We start from the raw sequence: 17,951 nt of genomic DNA, 5'->3' as shown, positions 1-17,951 counted from the left end.
GTTAAAGCGTTCGACTCGTATTCCGAGGGTCGTAGGTTCGAATCCACGTCATATCAAACATACTCGCCCTTTCAGTCGTGAGGGCTTTATAATGTGATGGTCAATCCCACTATTCGTTAGGAAAAGAGTAGCCTAAGAGTTGGCGGTGGGTGGTGATGACTAGCTACCTACCCTCGCGTCGTACACTGCTAAATTAGGGACGACTACCGCAGATAGCTCATAGCTCTCGTGTAGTTTTGCTCGAAATTCAAAAACAAACAAACAAACAATTTTGTTTCCTTAAAGGTTTTCCTCTTAAATTAGTAACATATACATAGAAGTCTCCCCACCTTTTTATTTTTCTATTTTACAATATAACACAGTATATTATCCAATAATTGTATCAAACTTTAACTTTGCAATATCAAATTTATTAACGTACAATTCGAAACTTAATTTTTTAAAAATTTCTTTGTGGTTTATTTTTTTTAATTTCGCACAAAGCTACACGAGGGCTATCTGCGTTAGCCGTCCCTAATTTAGCAGTGTAACACTAGAGGAAAGGCAGCTAGTCATCACCACACACCGCCAACTCTTAGGCTACTCTTTTACCAACAAATAATGGGATTGACCGTCATATTATAACGCCCCCACAGCTGAAAGGGCAAGCATATTTGGCGTGACGGGGATTCGAACCCGCGAATTACGAATCGAGTGCCTTATCTACTTGATTGGCTAAGTCCTTTATGAGTCAGTGGCAAGTTTACGGACTTACAACACTAAAATATAAGGCTCTGTATCTCGCGGTAAACAGAGCATAAATAACCTACTATATGGCTTTGCACTAAAACAAACAAAACCATATTTGAAACGACTGGATATGAATTTCTCCAAATTCTTGTAATATTTATTTTACTATGCCTTTAATCTTTTTGGTCACGCATCATTCGAGTTTCACTGGAGAATTCCTTTCCTTCCCTCGTGCTTCCTGTCAGACAAATACGCCATCTTATTTATTTCATTCTATTTTCCAGTTATTGTAGATAAATTTATAACCAGTCTATGTTTTCAAACCAAATTGTTAATAAACAGTAAAAATAACTATATTTAGAAGAAATTTCATTTCATACGCCCAAGATAACTCCTTTTTTATATTCCTGTCAGAAAAAATATAATAAATATTGATTTCACCAGTGCTTTCGTATACTACACGTAGGTGACTACTATTGCCATCTAGTGGGGGTAAACAATTGCAGTGTGTTGAAGTCCAGAATTCGTGTCTAAATGCTGACTTTTAGAGACTCAGTATGCACCTTTTGCAGTTTAATAAAAATGAGCTCTTTCAGTCTTAATCAACTGGTTTTGAATTTCACAGTTTTAAACAATGTTACTACTGGTTCCTTCAGTCTGGGTGTGTAGGTAAAATGTGAAAGATTTTCGTCACTAACGTATCTATGCCCACCCTCACAATAGGTGATTATGCTTTTAATAGCATCTTCGAAGTGAAATGACCGCTAAATTTGTTGTATACCAGAATAAGGCAAAATCTTACCGCAGTTCATCTGAACGTAATGATTCACTTCATATTTTTAAAATACTGAGCACAGTATTTCTGCACATTTATCAAAGATACTTATTCCATAGAAAAAAAAAAAACTATCTAAAAGAAACATAAGTAATCAGGATTTAATGTTACTTGTCTGAAAATAGTTCTCACCTTTTGTTAAAACTGTTCTTTTTTCTACTCCTTCCTCAGGTGATGGGTAGGTCGTACCTGGTGATTAACGTTCTCTCTCTATCTCTGTATGGGTAGTTGGGTATTGATGTTTATCTACCAGGAGGGTCAGGTTTCGCTAACATCTTCCTCCTTGTGATTAACGCGCTCGGTTTAGTTTGGTTTGGTTTGAATTTCGCGCAAAGCTACACGAGGGCTATCTTCGCTAGCCGTTCTTAATTTAGCAGTGTAAGACTAGAGAGAAGGCAGCTAGTCATCACCACCCACCGCCAACACTTGGGCTACTCTTTTACCAACGAATTGTGGGATTGACGGCTACGTTATGTGCCCCAACGGCTAAAAGAGCGAACATATTTGGTGTGACGAGAATTAAAACCCACGATTCTCGGATTACGAGTCGAGTGTCTTAACCACGTGGTCATAACGTGCGATCCTCGGATTACGAGTCGAGTGTCTTAACCACGTGGTCATAACGTGCGATACTCGGATTACGAGTCGAGTACCCTAACCACTTGGTCATAACGTGCGATCCTCGAATTACGAGTCGAGTGTCTTAACCACGTAGCATAACGTGCAATCCTCGGATTACGAGTCGAGTGTCTTAACCACGTGGTCATAACGTGCGATCCTCGGATTACGAGTCGAGTGTCTTAACCACGTGGTCATAACGTGCGATCCTCGGATTACGAGTCGAGTGCCTTAACCACGTGTTCATAACGTGCTCGGACTGTTAATGCGAAGTTTCAGGGATCGCAACCAATTTCCATACTTTTAGACCATTGGTGTATTACAAGAGTGACAGTAAAATCGTACTGTTTTGTCAAATAGAGGTAGTCCAAACTTGGTATGTGGGTGGTATTGATTTGCTCTTTTACGTCTCGTCTGTGATAGCCTTTTGTGTAATTTGCACGAAAAGTTGAAATAAAAAATCCCGCAATAGGTATTATTTGATTTGATCACGAACTATGATGATGGTAAATTAACTTGTCGAGAAACTATACATTTTATTTTTATTGTTATATCATTTTCAATTGTTATTATTATTATTATTACTTGCTTTAATAATACCCATTGTTCGTTTTTACTGATGATAACTTATGGGTTATTTTGACAGGTTTTTCAAACATGTGGCATTTCACAGTACGTTTTGAACATTATTAATGGGTATATTCACTGTTTTGGACTCTATAAAATACACTGTTAATAATTATTTTTAGAAAGTATTTTAATTCGTTACTTTTCAAGCGTAAACCGTATTTTGTCACATATATGTTCGTGTGTGTGTGTGTGTGTGTAAATTTTATAATGATATTCCGCAATTATTAGCAAAATTTAAGTTAGGGATTCCTAAACTATTTTACATCTATACATTAACGTCTATGACATTGACTAAAGACGAAATAATGATTTAAATAAATCATTCGTTATTGCTCTTGCTTAAATATATCTGATTTTAATAATTTATTTCGCCTAGCGATCGTAAATAGGATGTCTATTTTAACTTAAGTTCGATGCACTTCGGGCAAACCAACAGCAATGATATGTTCTTTATCTGACCCTACTCTTAAAGTAAAGGCGTGTAGTGAATAACACCCACCGCGCCAATTCTTAGACTACACTTGTTGTCCAAATAATGGGATTTGACCGTCTCTCTTAAACTCAACGGTTGTTGGTAACTTATGGCCGATGCTCAATCCTTCAACTTGTGAAATTGTGAATGAAGAAAATCTTTTTCTGTAGATTTAAGTTTAAATGTATTTCAGACTCGGAGGAAAAACTCTACATTCTTTGTTTAATTACCTATATTCCAACCTTCAAACAATCTTTCTTCAAATTCTTCTTTCACATAAGGTATGTTTGTTTTTGGAATTAATAACAAAGGTGCACCATGGATATCTGTGTTCTGTCCACTATAGGTATAGAAACCCTGTTTCTCGTATTGTAAGTGCACAGACATTCAGCTGTTCCACTGGAGGGCTCTTTCACCTCCGAGAAAATGATTTAATATTTTCAATTCGTTCACATATGGAATTGTTTGTTTGTTTTGGAATGTCGCGCAAAGCTACTCGAGGGCTATCTGCGCTAGCCGTCCCTAATTTAGCAGTGTAAGACCAGAGGGAAGGCAGCTAGTCATCACCACCCACCGCCAACTCTTGGGCTACTCTTTTACCAACGAATGGTGGGGATTGACCGTCACATTATAACGCCCCCACGGCTGGGAGGGCGATCATGTCTGGTGCGACCGGGATTCGAATTCGCGACTCTCGGATTACGAGTCGAACGCCTTAACACGCTTGGCCATGCCGTGCCACACATACGGAATATGCGTCCAGAAAAATAAAAGAACCTAACAACGGTAAGATAGTGTTAACTACTTAATCTGATCTTGTGTGTAATTTCAAAATATAATGACTAGAAAACGAGTAACATCAAATGAAACATCGCCAGGACCACAATACCTAACTTATCAAAGGTTCCGCGACTCAGTATATTACACGCAAGAACAATATCTATGCGTTATACTTATCAATAAACCAAAAATCCCGGTTTGAAAAGGATGTTTTAGAAAATGTTGAAACTCACATCTGTTTTGAGCTGAAACTGCAAAAAAAAACAGACCACACTCGAACACATTTATTGATTCGACGAGCATCGAATTCTTAACGAGCTGCTTCAGTATGCGACACATTCTAATTGTTACCCATGAAGTTTTGTGTTCGTCCAACATTTCTCTCATACTGCAGGCGATATACATTTAATGATAAAGACCTGTTTTGGAACAGTAAGAACAAGAGTTATGCTAGTTACTCATTGTTTTAAGTATTCTTTGGTATCATTTACATTTTCTCATATTAGAATTTGCTGTGGATTCTTTGTTTGTTTTGGAATTTTGCGCAAACAGTCCCCACGGCTGTTTGGTGCGACTGGGATTCGAACCCGTGACCCTCAGCTTACGAGTCGAGTGCTTTAACCACCTGGCCATGCCGTGCCGTTTGTTGTGAAATCATACAGTTTACCAAAATATCTGGTTTCTCTAACGTATTTAACTATAGGGTGGGTATTATGTAACAACAATATGTTATTGTCTCCTTATTTTACAAATAGAATGACCAGTGGACGCTAAACATGCTCGCCCCTTTCAGTAGTGAGGGCGTTATATGTGACGGTCAATCCCACTTTTCGTTGGTAGAAGAATAGCCCAAGAGTTGGCGGTGGGTGGTGATGACTAGCTGCCTTCCCTCTAGTCTTACACTGCAAAATTAGGGATGGCTAGCACAGATAGCCCTCGAGTAGCTTTGTGCGAAATTCCAAAACAAACAAACAAACAAAGACCAGTGGAGTGTGTAACGCATGAGCTCTAGAAGTGATGATGCTATTGGATGGTATATGTAGTCTTTGGATCTCCATAGTAACATGGGTACTTTTACGCAGTCAGAATAGACCATTGCAGTGCCAACTAATGTTTAAGAGCAAAACCACATTAGGCTATCTGCTGAGTTCACAGCGATAAATCGAATTTCTAATTTTAGCGTTATTGGTTCGTGTCAAATAAGAACACGTTCCTGTGATTAGTTAGGGTGTACTATAACAGTATTACTTGAAAACACTAATCTAATTTTCACATTTGACACGTCCTGCTCATCTCTCGTTCTTTGTAATTTATCCTTTTTCATGTATTTTATATGTATTATCAATTTAAGATATAAATTAGTGTGACGTATATTGTTTACTGAAAGATTGTGTAATGTAATAAAAAGTAATTATATTTTCATTAGCTCAAAATCAGTTCGGTTATTAACTGTTAACAGCCCTCGAATGTATTAATAGTTAGCTTACAGACTGACTTACATTTCTAAAATCGAGGTTTGGATTTTTTCGCAGTGGACAGAGTACATTGTAGATCTTTAAGGTCAACATAAATACAACCTGTTACGTTGATTTTAAGCTGAAAGGGCAAGCATATTTGGCGTGACGGGGATTCGAACCCGCGAATTACGAATCGAGTGCCTTATCTACTTGATTGGCTAAGTCCTTTATGAGTCAGTGGCAAGTTTACGGACTTACAACACTAAAATATAAGGCTCTGTATCTCGCGGTAAACAGAGCATAAATAACCTACTATATGGCTTTGCACTAAAACAAACAAAACCATATTTGAAACGACTGGATATGAATTTCTCCAAATTCTTGTAATATTTATTTTACTATGCCTTTAATCTTTTTGGTCACGCATCATTCGAGTTTCACTGGAGAATTCCTTTCCTTCCCTCGTGCTTCCTGTCAGACAAATACGCCATCTTATTTATTTCATTCTATTTTCCAGTTATTGTAGATAAATTTATAACCAGTCTATGTTTTCAAACCAAATTGTTAATAAACAGTAAAAATAACTATATTTAGAAGAAATTTCATTTCATACGCCCAAGATAACTCCTTTTTTATATTCCTGTCAGAAAAAATATAATAAATATTGATTTCACCAGTGCTTTCGTATACTACACGTAGGTGACTACTATTGCCATCTAGTGGGGTAAACAATTGCAGTGTGTTGAAGTCCAGAATTCGTGTCTAAATGCTGACTTTTAGAGACTCAGTATGCACCTTTGCAGTTTAATAAAATGAGCTCTTTCAGTCTTAATCAACTGGTTTTGAATTTCACAGTTTTAAACAATGTTACTACTGGTTCCTTCAGTCTGGGTGTGTAGGTAAAATGTGAAAGATTTTCGTCACTAACGTATCTATGCCCACCCTCACAATAGGTGATTATGCTTTTAATAGCATCTTCGAAGTGAAATGACCGCTAAATTTGTTGTATACCAGAATAAGGCAAAATCTTACCGCAGTTCATCTGAACGTAATGATTCACTTCATATTTTTTAAAATACTGAGCACAGTATTTCTGCACATTTATCAAAGATACTTATTCCATAGAAAAAAAAAAAACTATCTAAAAGAAACATAAGTAATCAGGATTTAATGTTACTTGTCTGAAAATAGTTCTCACCTTTTGTTAAAACTGTTCTTTTTTCTACTCCTTCCTCAGGTGATGGGTAGGTCGTACCTGGTGATTAACGTTCTCTCTCTATCTCTGTATGGGTAGTTGGGTATTGATGTTTATCTACCAGGAGGGTCAGGTTTCGCTAACATCTTCCTCCTTGTGATTAACGCGCTCGGTTTAGTTTGGTTTGGTTTGAATTTCGCGCAAAGCTACACGAGGGCTATCTTCGCTAGCCGTTCTTAATTTAGCAGTGTAAGACTAGAGAAGGCAGCTAGTCATCACCACCCACCGCCAACACTTGGGCTACTCTTTTACCAACGAATTGTGGGATTGACGGCTACGTTATGTGCCCCAACGGCTAAAAGAGCGAACATATTTGGTGTGACGAGAATTAAAACCCACGATTCTCGGATTACGAGTCGAGTGTCTTAACCACGTGGTCATAACGTGCGATCCTCGGATTACGAGTCGAGTGTCTTAACCACGTGGTCATAACGTGCGATACTCGGATTACGAGTCGAGTACCCTAACCACTTGGTCATAACGTGCGATCCTCGAATTACGAGTCGAGTGTCTTAACCACGTAGCATAACGTGCAATCCTCGGATTACGAGTCGAGTGTCTTAACCACGTGGTCATAACGTGCGATCCTCGGATTACGAGTCGAGTGTCTTAACCACGTGGTCATAACGTGCGATCCTCGGATTACGAGTCGAGTGCCTTAACCACGTGTTCATAACGTGCTCGGACTGTTAATGCGAAGTTTCAGGGATCGCAACCAATTTCCATACTTTTAGACCATTGGTGTATTACAAGAGTGACAGTAAAATCGTACTGTTTTGTCAAATAGAGGTAGTCCAAACTTGGTATGTGGGTGGTATTGATTTGCTCTTTTACGTCTCGTCTGTGATAGCCTTTTGTGTAATTTGCACGAAAAGTTGAAATAAAAAATCCCGCAATAGGTATTATTTGATTTGATCACGAACTATGATGATGGTAAATTAACTTGTCGAGAAACTATACATTTTATTTTTATTGTTATATCATTTTCAATTGTTATTATTATTATTATTACTTGCTTTAATAATACCCATTGTTCGTTTTTACTGATGATAACTTATGGGTTATTTTGACAGGTTTTTCAAACATGTGGCATTTCACAGTACGTTTTGAACATTATTAATGGGTATATTCACTGTTTTGGACTCTATAAAATACACTGTTAATAATTATTTTTTAGAAAGTATTTTAATTCGTTACTTTTCAAGCGTAAACCGTATTTTGTCACATATATGTTCGTGTGTGTGTGTGTGTGTGTAAATTTTTATAATGATATTCCGCAATTATTAGCAAAATTTAAGTTAGGGATTCCTAAACTATTTTTACATCTATACATTAACGTCTATGACATTGACTAAAGACGAAATAATGATTTAAATAAATCATTCGTTATTGCTCTTGCTTAAATATATCTGATTTTTAATAATTTATTTCGCCTAGCGATCGTAAATAGGATGTCTATTTTTAACTTAAGTTCGATGCACTTCGGGCAAACCAACAGCAATGATATGTTCTTTATCTGACCCTACTCTTAAAGTAAAGGCGTGTAGTGAATAACACCCACCGCGCCAATTCTTAGACTACACTTGTTGTCCAAATAATGGGATTTGACCGTCTCTCTTAAACTCAACGGTTGTTGGTAACTTATGGCCGATGCTCAATCCTTCAACTTGTGAAATTGTGAATGAAGAAAATCTTTTTCTGTAGATTTAAGTTTAAATGTATTTCAGACTCGGAGGAAAAACTCTACATTCTTTGTTTAATTACCTATATTCCAACCTTCAAACAATCTTTCTTCAAATTCTTCTTTCACATAAGGTATGTTTGTTTTTTGGAATTAATAACAAAGGTGCACCATGGATATCTGTGTTCTGTCCACTATAGGTATAGAAACCCTGTTTCTCGTATTGTAAGTGCACAGACATTCAGCTGTTCCACTGGAGGGCTCTTTCACCTCCGAGAAAATGATTTAATATTTTCAATTCGTTCACATATGGAATTGTTTGTTTGTTTTGGAATGTCGCGCAAAGCTACTCGAGGGCTATCTGCGCTAGCCGTCCCTAATTTAGCAGTGTAAGACCAGAGGGAAGGCAGCTAGTCATCACCACCCACCGCCAACTCTTGGGCTACTCTTTTACCAACGAATGGTGGGGATTGACCGTCACATTATAACGCCCCACGGCTGGGAGGGCGATCATGTCTGGTGCGACCGGGATTCGAATTCGCGACTCTCGGATTACGAGTCGAACGCCTTAACACGCTTGGCCATGCCGTGCCACACATACGGAATATGCGTCCAGAAAAATAAAAGAACCTAACAACGGTAAGATAGTGTTAACTACTTAATCTGATCTTGTGTGTAATTTCAAAATATAATGACTAGAAAACGAGTAACATCAAATGAAACATCGCCAGGACCACAATACCTAACTTATCAAAGGTTCCGCGACTCAGTATATTACACGCAAGAACAATATCTATGCGTTATACTTATCAATAAACCAAAAATCCCGGTTTGAAAAGGATGTTTTAGAAAATGTTGAAACTCACATCTGTTTTGAGCTGAAACTGCAAAAAAAAACAGACCACACTCGAACACATTTATTGATTCGACGAGCATCGAATTCTTAACGAGCTGCTTCAGTATGCGACACATTCTAATTGTTACCCATGAAGTTTTGTGTTCGTCCAACATTTCTCTCATACTGCAGGCGATATACATTTAATGATAAAGACCTGTTTTGGAACAGTAAGAACAAGAGTTATGCTAGTTACTCATTGTTTTAAGTATTCTTTGGTATCATTTACATTTTCTCATATTAGAATTTGCTGTGGATTCTTTGTTTGTTTTGGAATTTTGCGCAAACAGTCCCCACGGCTGTTTGGTGCGACTGGGATTCGAACCCGTGACCCTCAGCTTACGAGTCGAGTGCTTTAACCACCTGGCCATGCCGTGCCGTTTGTTGTGAAATCATACAGTTTACCAAAATATCTGGTTTCTCTAACGTATTTAACTATAGGGTGGGTATTATGTAACAACAATATGTTATTGTCTCCTTATTTTTACAAATAGAATGACCAGTGGACGCTAAACATGCTCGCCCCTTTCAGTAGTGAGGGCGTTATATGTGACGGTCAATCCCACTTTTCGTTGGTAGAAGAATAGCCCAAGAGTTGGCGGTGGGTGGTGATGACTAGCTGCCTTCCCTCTAGTCTTACACTGCAAAATTAGGGATGGCTAGCACAGATAGCCCTCGAGTAGCTTTGTGCGAAATTCCAAAACAAACAAACAAACAAAGACCAGTGGAGTGTGTAACGCATGAGCTCTAGAAGTGATGATGCTATTGGATGGTATATGTAGTCTTTGGATCTCCATAGTAACATGGGTACTTTTACGCAGTCAGAATAGACCATTGCAGTGCCAACTAATGTTTAAGAGCAAAACCACATTAGGCTATCTGCTGAGTTCACAGCGATAAATCGAATTTCTAATTTTAGCGTTATTGGTTCGTGTCAAATAAGAACACGTTCCTGTGATTAGTTAGGGTGTACTATAACAGTATTACTTGAAAACACTAATCTAATTTTCACATTTGACACGTCCTGCTCATCTCTCGTTCTTTGTAATTTATCCTTTTTCATGTATTTTATATGTATTATCAATTTAAGATATAAATTAGTGTGACGTATATTGTTTACTGAAAGATTGTGTAATGTAATAAAAAGTAATTATATTTTCATTAGCTCAAAATCAGTTCGGTTATTAACTGTTAACAGCCCTCGAATGTATTAATAGTTAGCTTACAGACTGACTTACATTTCTAAAATCGAGGTTTGGATTTTTTCGCAGTGGACAGAGTACATTGTAGATCTTTAAGGTCAACATAAATACAACCTGTTACGTTGATTTTAAGCTAATATTGATTGGCTACACCACAACTGTGTATTTATAAATAAAACTTGAACGAACTTTAACTTTCAAGAGATAAATAATGCCTGTTTTATAATCGCGCCCCCCAGTGGTTCGTCGGTAAGTTTGATGACTTAAAATGCAGTGGATACAATGTAAAGAGCTTTACCCTTTTAAAAAGATAAATTGAAGTTTCTTTGTAAAACCGAATTAGCACATTTGCATTTTTGTCGCTTTCTTGTGCTTTACTTCAGAGGATATGCTCAACAAAAGACTCAAGAATAATGCTCATACTTAATTTATTGAAAACTCATTGAAAGAGTCGATAATCAGATTTCTCTACCGAAGCAATAGTAAGTAAATAGCTCATTAGATGGCACTAGCATCAACCTATTGTCAGATCTTTTGGTTCAGTTTGGATAAGAATTTCGCGCAAAATTCGTTAGTGGTATACAAGAGTGAAGGCAGCTAGTCAATAACGCCCACCGTCAACTCTTTGGCTGCTGTTTCACCAATAAATAATAGAACTGACTGTCACATAAAAACGCCCTCACGGCTGAAAAAAACGAGCATGTTCGGTGACAAGAATTCGAAATCACGACCCCTAAGATTATATGAGTCTAGCGTTTTAACCATCAGGCCACCTATCGAAAGATAGCATTGATTTTAACTGAATGTTATATTATTTCTATACTCTTCCTTTTATAATTTGAAGTATGAATCAATTTTGTGTGGCAACATGTGTTTATTCTCAACAGTACGAAATTACTACACGATTCGTTTATACCGTTACTTTCCTTATACTTTTGTTTTCGTTCATTTAAAAGCTCTTGTTTCCTACTATTGGAATACAACACTGCGGTGGACTCAACAGATTATCCGATGTGGCTTTGTTATAAGAAAACGCGCACACACAACACCTCGATTCGGTCTTCATATTTGATCATTGATTGAATTGTTCTTTGTTTTTTTTCATTATTTCTCTAAGCTTATGTGGCAGTTGTAGTTGAACTGTTTTGACGAAAGTATGGACTACTGAAGCTGCTGAAATAAAAAAAACTGTAAAGAGTCACATTTGTTGCATCCAGATCTCTACTAAGTTATTTGTGGACGTTTTATTTTGTTCATTGTATTAGAAGATCGTGAAAGATCAAATTCGTTATCTACACAATTGGTCCGGTATGGCCAAGCGTGTTAAGGCGTACGACTCGTCTTCTGAGGGTCGCGGGTTCGCATCCCTGTCGCGCCAAACATGATCGCCCTTTCAGCCGTGGGGGCGTTATAATGTGACGGTCAGTCCCACTATTCGTTGGTAAAAGAGTAACTCAAGAGTTGGCGGTGGGTGGTGATGACTAGCTGCCTTTCCTCTAGTCTAACACTGCTAAATTAGGGACGGCTAGCACAGATAGCCCTCGAGTAGCTTTGGGCGAAATTCAAAAACAAACAAACAAAATCTACACAATTATTCGTTAACATTTATATTTCCACTACTGATTATAGATGATAAGAAAAAAGAGAGTGTTACTTACTGAACCATAAGGTTTAGGCTTCACGACTCCTCCAATGAGGTTTAGAATGTCTAATTCAGCCTCGCACGGACTATCAATATGATAAGGACTTTTAACGAGATTCCCGAAATGGCTATAATAATGATTAATCCTATATTCTGCACAAGGATATTAAATTTTCGTTTATTTCCTTATGAGTGTACTGTTCATGGTATCGTCAGTAGCAAAACATACATGCTCAGTGCAATGTCATTGTATGATACTATTTTGGTAACGGAGAGGCGTTTATGAGGGAGAGGCTTACTATATTTCCAAGGAACTCATTACGAGATCAGCAAATTTCTTTAGAATAGCATATGATTCAAAATTAAATTCATCCCAACATATAAATGATGTAACAAACAGAGCATGTAAACATAAAACATAACATAGGTACTACTGAAAACAAAAATCGTAAGACATGCACAACACACTTCAGACCTGTATTTGAACACGTTGCTAAACAGAGTACAATATTTCACAAAACAAAATTTAAAATAATCTATAATCCTTACAAGATAAAATATTAACGACAGCATTCCGCGTACCAAAAATTACTACATTATGAAAACAAAAATTAATTATTTGCCAGACTCTAACATATGAATATAGTGTAGTTTCATGGAAATCTGTATACAAACGGCTTATTACGTGAATTAACTCGTTACGATATATTTAATAGTATAGTACCTTGGCATCTCTATCTATTAAATAGATACATTAAGTATAATAAATAAGCCACCTGAAGCTGGAGTTTACAATATATCATTAGAATAAAATATTATCAAGTTAATAAAAGGTATTATGTAAATACACTCGTAGTAGCGTGATCTAGTGAAAGATTCGTGATTAACAAATGAGCTATTAAGTTAGCAAGTGTGTAGGAGTGTCGCTCGGACCTTAAGTGAAGTGTTAATAACGTACTAATGTTAACAATGTATTGTTCACGAACATGCGCCTGCTCTTGTGTAAATGTAACCCTAACAGATGCAAAATATTGTGAACACTAACAAACATCCATAGATAAAGAGGAAAAGGTCAAACATCCCCCCTTAAAGCTCGAGACCGAGAACACTGACGAACTGTTCTCTGCTGTTGAATAGGTGTAATTATACAAGATTCTGTTCTCATGCAAAAAAATACCCGGCATCAAACTGACATGAATGATAGAGGTCATGTATTGGGCAGAAAGAAGTATTCTGTTTAATATTTGAGCTTTTAACTACCACTGACCCATCACGGGACTATAACAAGTGTATTTTAACCACCACTGACCCATCACGGGACTATAACAAGTGTATTTTAACCACCACTGACCCATCACGGAACTATAACAAGTGTATTTAAAACATATTTCAATTGAAACACGAATTGAGAAAAATAATATCTGATGGATATAATGTGATGGATAAAGTGTATTCTTTAACAAGGGTATCTGCAGAAGTAACTGGTTTACTTTATGGTGCGACCGGTAAAATATAACCTAATCATAGAGGTGTCTGCAGAAGAAACCGGTTTACTTTAAGGTGTGATTGGTAAAATATATCCTAATCATAGGGGTATCTGCAGAAGAAAACGGTTTATTTGAGAGTGTGACTGATAAAATATATCCTAATCACAGAGGTGTCTGCAGAAGAAACCGGTTTCTTTGAGGGTGTGATTAGTAATGTATATTCTAACCATAGGGGTATCTGCAGAAGAACCCTAAAATCAATGAAGATACACTGTTTATCAGTTTTAAAGTCTAATTCCTAAGTGAGACTAGCATTAAAAGGTAAAGCCAGTCATGAGTGCTAAGTCCAAATCGTTTCACGTTTAAAATTCCCCATTGCTACTTGATGTGGGAGAGTAACTCCTCTTTAATAAAACAGTAAACAATTAAAATTTACAATGGTATATTATAAACAGACCATTAAGTAACAGGTAAAACTAATCTTTCAGTAATGATACTTGTTACACATATCCATAAATCAATTCAAGAACTGTGAGATGACCAGAGTTTTGCATGTCTGTATACATCAAGAAGTAAATGGACACGCCCGAGAATACAAATGACCATATCCATGATGTGGTACACCAGTAATCCCGACAAAACTCGGAAAAGACCACAAAATACAACCACTATGACAACAACGGAAGGATTCTGTAAATTAGTCATAAAGACATAAAGATATCGGTCAAATTGAACGAAAAAATGCCACGTCACTTGCAATATCGTCTCTCACAGTGAATGGGACGATATCAGAGTCCAAGTCACGTTGTAAAATAACAGTTCGTGCATGACCCGGGTACCAAAAAGTAAACAGAATAAGCTGTATCTCAGAACAGTTAGTATGAGTTTTAACACACTAATAAAGCAGAGAACAACATTTCTATCTTCTTAGTAAAAGTGTTAACACCCATACCAGCCGTTCTGAGATACAGTTTTACTTCAAATGGGTTTCTTGTCATGGAGAAACAGAACGAGCTCTTCTTGCTTTGAAGAGAAGTGTGAAGAAAACCACATGTGTGACATCAGGTACTGTTGCAGTATGCGAGTAAGTATGCCCCATCAGAAGACACAGGTTATAAAGACACATGAAACAAACGTATACCACTTTAAATCACTTCAGGCAATATGGTACGTCAACAGGAGTCAATATTACAGATATTATCGCACCCGTTTGACTTCTGGAATTCTGGAATTGTTCCAACGATTCCAGATTTGCACAATTCTCGGTGCGTGGCGACTTGGTGTTTAGCAACTGTCCTCCTAAGAACTTTCTTCAAGCCATCTGCAAGCCACACCAAAGTTTGGTGCTATTTCTGTTATCGTCATGGAATTTTATCAACTGGACGATCCCTTCCAAAACAACATGCGAAATTAGGGCCATTCTACCAATAAAACTAATGACCAGCTTACCAGACGAAGCAGTATTTTCATGTAACATAAGAATTCATCTCGTTTAATCTGAGTCATAAAGCAACGACTTTAAAGAACAAACACTAGATCATTCGTGGCCACGCCCATCTAGAGCGCATGATCTAATCTTGATAATTCCTACGAAACTATCCTAAACGAATAATTTCTAGGGACATATTCGCCCAGTTAAATTCTTTTCAAACAGTGGGGAGAAATCCGCTAGATCCAAATTTCCTATCTTGTATATATGCTGAGTTTTTCCTTAAATAATGCAAAAAACAGATCCACTAAATACTAGTCGTAATCTTCTAACCTCTGTTTCTTGTTTGTTTATTTTATAAACTGACAGTGAACAGAATGTCAAATATGTAATATTAAAACGATTCTGAAGTATTGCTATGTTTTAACAGTTAACAATCCAGACGTGATATAACTGACAACTATACATTTGGACAATAGTCATGCAGTGTAGTTTCCATTGAAAAATCTCCAGCCTAAGACTTTCATGATTAAAGCAGACCAATAACGTTTAATTACGTTTTATTACTCCTCTAGTGTAAGAGGTTTGTTTTTGTTTGATTTTTGAGTATCGCGCAAAGCTACACGAAGGCTATCTACGCTAGCCGTCCCTAATTTAGCAGTGTGAGACTAGAAGGAAGGCAGCTAGTCATCACCACCCACCACCAACTCTTGAGTTACTCTTTTACCAACGAATAGTGGGACTGACCATCACATTATAAGCCCCCACAGCTGAAACGGCAAGCATATTTGATGCGACAAAGATTCGAACCCGCGATCCTCAGATTACGAGTCGAGTGCCTTAACCACCTGGCCATGCCGGGCCCTAAAACTTAACATTATTGTAGAAAAACAAGGGATTTGATGCTCTTCTTTCTTCATTGACTTTTCCTTTGTATTTAAAATAAAACCAACAAAAAATTATAATATGGACAATAACTTGATTTTCTTATTATTATTTCGATTATTAGTATTGGTATTTGCAATGAAATATAAATAATTATTCTAAGTTGTATCATTAATCCCGTCAGGCCCGGCACGGCCAGGTGTGTTAAGGCGTTCGACTCGTAATCCGAGGGTTGCGGGTTCGAATCCCGGTCGCACAAAACATGCTCGCCCTTTCAGCCGTGGGGGCGTTATAAAGGTACGGTCAATCCCACTGTTCGTTCGTAAAAAAAGTAGCCCAAGAGTTGGCGGTAGATGTGATGACTAGCTGCCTTCCCTCTAGTCTTACACTGCTAAATTACGGACGGCTAGCGTAGATAGCCCTAACTAACTAACTAATAATAACGAATTAATCTCTTCTCCACGATTTGACTACATGTCATATTTCACTGTACCCTTTAACGGTATTGACAAAGATCATAGATCCAGCTATTTCTAATAGATGTCGGTTGAACTTAATTTTTAACCTATTTTTGTATCACAGTATTGAATGTTAAAATCAGAAAAAAAATCCATCCAATCTTTATAAGTTTAAATTCTCCGTCATTTAACTTGACTCTGTAAAAAAGATACATACGCATGAAAAGTTACGTCTCTTTCACTTTTTAGCTCTTGAAATACAAACATACGTAGTGTAAATCTTTGTAAATTGCATGATTTTGTTCTAGGCGTAGTGTAATCTTTCTTCTTAGTGATGTGTTGAATTAGAAAACCAACAACATTTTTCGGTTTAACACAAAAAGATATGTTAATATATTGTTAGTACATAAAACTAATTTACCTAGCACATGATTAATTAGGCATAGTTCAAGTCTACATTTCACGAATAGTTTTCCTTCCTTTGAAGACTTGATTAAGATTTGAACTTTAGATTAGATCGTGAACGTTTGCAAAATTATTTTCCCTAAAATCATCAGGCGTTGCTATGATAGAAGGTTGAGTCAACGTAACAGTTACATTATTAAAGATATCTATGTATTAATGCAATATATATAAAAGAGTTTGTGTTCTACATTACATTGGTTGTAATAACGACTAAACGGAATCACTGAATGCAAGATTAATGAAACTTAATAAAGTCAAAGGCCTAGAAACGAAGACTCCTCCTTTCTCTAACCAAATACATCAGAACTCATTTTATGTTTAATCTAAATTGTTTTAATCAATATGACGTCTTCGTATCATATATCTTCATTTATTTTAAAATTACACACGACACGCAAATAAATGTACATTTCTCATTCAGCATGTAATTAAAACAGTATCACTTTACGAGAGAATTGGTTCTATTTGTCAACTTTAGTCGTGGCTTTCAATATAAAACTGTGATAGTATCAAACGTATGAGAAACATTCACTTTCATTACAGACAGTTTGTGTTTGGGGTGGAATTACTACGTGTTTTGTTTCGTACAGCAAAGCCACACCAGGCTATCTGCAGAGCCCACCGAGAGGAATAGAACCCCTGATTCTAGCGTTGTAAATCCCTAGACTTACCGCTGTACTAGCGTGGGACGGGTAGAATTACTATTCACATAGTTTTAAAGTTTCAAATATTAAAAAGTATAAACATTATAGTTTCAAATATGAATCTGTTGAGAAAATATCAAATATCATATTTAACTGAAATCAAAACAGTTTCCTATGTTATTTCCAATAGGAACTGAATCACAATCACACTGGTGAAAATTATTCAGACAATTAAACTGTTTTCTTTGCTAATAACAAGGTACGATAGATAACTGATGACATGAAAAGTCGTTGTTGAACTACAACGTTAATTAACTAGGATAATTTATGTATTTGTACCATAACTTTTCAAGTTCTTTAACCATACTGTTTTAACCAAATAATCAT

This window comes from Tachypleus tridentatus, chromosome 6, assembly GCF_004210375.1.
Source record: "Tachypleus tridentatus isolate NWPU-2018 chromosome 6, ASM421037v1, whole genome shotgun sequence".
Taxonomy (NCBI): Eukaryota; Metazoa; Arthropoda; class Merostomata; order Xiphosura; family Limulidae; genus Tachypleus; species Tachypleus tridentatus.
This window is presented reverse-complemented; position numbering follows the sequence as displayed.